The sequence below is a fragment of the Mus caroli genome, unplaced genomic scaffold (assembly GCF_978045245.1).
Source record: "Mus caroli unplaced genomic scaffold, Mus_caroli_1 scaffold_5, whole genome shotgun sequence".
Lineage (NCBI taxonomy): Eukaryota > Metazoa > Chordata > Mammalia > Rodentia > Muridae > Mus > Mus caroli.
Window position 1 is genome coordinate 38,835,825 of NW_028227260.1, and position 2,098 is coordinate 38,837,922.

Sequence of the window (2,098 nt, forward strand, 5' to 3'; positions counted from 1 at the left end):
CATTCCTTGTCACCTAGCTTCTCTGGATCTATGAATTGTAGCATGGTTAGCCTCTAATACCCTTTTAATATTCACTCATAAGTAAGTAATACAGTGTTCAGCGTGAGATCCATGCTATGAGAGTGAGCCCATCCATGATACTGCCTGTAGGGCCAGAACCTAGAAGCTGGATAACCCAGAGATGTAAAATAGAACCAAATATGACTAGCAAAATAAAATGGAAATATTCCCAATGATATTCTGCTATACTCATAGATAGCTGCCTAGATAAACTGTCACCAGATAGGCTGTATCCAGCCATTGATTGAAACAGATGCAGAGACTAAAACCCAAATACTAGGTGGAGCTAAGGGAATACTGTGAAGGATGGGTAGGAAGGATTGTAGGAGCCAGAAAGTTTAAGGACACCAGAAAAATACCCTACAGAATCAACTAACCTGGACCCATAGGTGCACATAGGAGGCTGAACAGAGAACCAGAAAACTTGCATGGGCCTTGTCTAGGCCCTCTTCATATATTTTACAGTTGTGTAGCTTGGTCTTATTGTAGAATACCTGACATGAGTATGGAGTCTTTCTCTGACTCTTCTGCCTGCTCTTTTAACACTTTTCCTCGTACTAGGTTGTCTCATCCATCTTTAATACAAAGAAGGTCCTCTTATGGTAACTTATATGACTGCCATCTTCTGAAGAGAAATGGAGGATGGGTAGAAGGTGGGGTGAGGAAAAGAGAAGAGCAGGACTGAGAGAAGAGGAAGAAGTGGAAACTACATTTGGGATATAATCTACAAGAGAATACATGGAAAATTTAAAAACAATGTGCATTTCTTCTAGAGCCCTATTCACATGCTCTCCTGGGCCTCCTGTGAGTATATTATGCCTTGAAGTTCAGAATACACACTAGGGACTCACTTTAGTGCTTTCATTGCACTAAAGCACGACTGAGTGCACTGAAGTAATTATTGACTAAATTACCATAGCGTTCTGAAAAGTATCACATCTACATAGTCATGTTAAATATTTACCCTGGAAGAATAATTACAACCCACATTCTATTATGTGCACTAATAATAATGGTGACTAGTAGTGGTGAAGAAAATCATGGCTATGGGAAGATTTTTGGTTTTGTTTTTTTGTTTTTTGTTTTTTTTTTTTTTTTTGAACCAAGTGCTTTACAACACACACCAATTTTAATAGAGAATTGAACATTTATTCAAAAACTTTCCCAATAATTTCTCCTTGCTTCAACTTGTAGCAGAGGGCATGCTTGTTCATAAGGATACTTCATTGACATTGATTTAGTTACTTTAAGGCTTATCACCTTCATCTCTAACACTGATGGTGAAAAATAAGCCTGTGTTGGACAAAAACAAATTTAAAGGTTAGACACCATTGCACAGTTATAGGTTCTGTCCTAGAAGCATTGCAGGTGTGGCTGCTGTGTCACATGTGCAACAGTAGGTGGTAGATAGAAGAGAGGTCATGTATGTGCTCAGTTTTCTGACTTATAAATACCTGAATGACTAGTAGTCTAACATTCCCTGTAAAAAGCAAGCCTAAGACAATAACCAGGCTGGCACTAGGGAGCTCAGATAGGGTGCTAGCCTGAGAAAACTATAAGTGCAATGCCACACAAGCCCAGACATGCTCCCAGGAAGGTGAGGAAGCTGGAGACTACCCAAGGATTACTGACCCTGGGTATGAGTGAGGCTGAAAGAATGGACAACCATTTGGAGACACTGAGCTGGCCTGAGTGAGGAGAAAGTCTTAGGGGATCAAAAGACTGGTGGCATGAGGCCTGGACATGAATCTAGCCTGAGATGATCATCAGTCCAGTACCACACAGGCCAGGGGAGGGGGCAGACACTGGCCAAGATGACCCTGCCTTGTGCTGTAATAGACATGTGGGGCATAGCACTCCTGAGACCATTCCTAAGAAGACCCCCACCACTCAGAGGATACCATGAGAACTACAAAGAAGGATAAGTTAGTGGTGGAGAAATGGAAGACAAAGAGAAACAGAAGGATGTGGGCTCCATGAAGAAATGCAGGATGTTACTGAGGAACAGCCTAACATGAATAGTCACTGATGCCATCTA

The 2,098-nt window shown here is 41.4% G+C and overlaps 1 non-coding gene across 1 annotated transcript; it reads left to right on the forward strand.

Annotated features, from left to right (window-relative positions):
- Positions 1 to 1,407: 1,407 nt before the first annotated feature.
- Positions 1,408 to 1,538, forward strand: LOC115030187 (small nucleolar RNA SNORA17). The gene has a single exon (XR_003835808.1). It is a non-coding gene; the product is annotated as a small nucleolar RNA SNORA17 (small nucleolar RNA).
- The last annotated feature ends 560 nt before the right edge of the window (positions 1,539 to 2,098 follow it).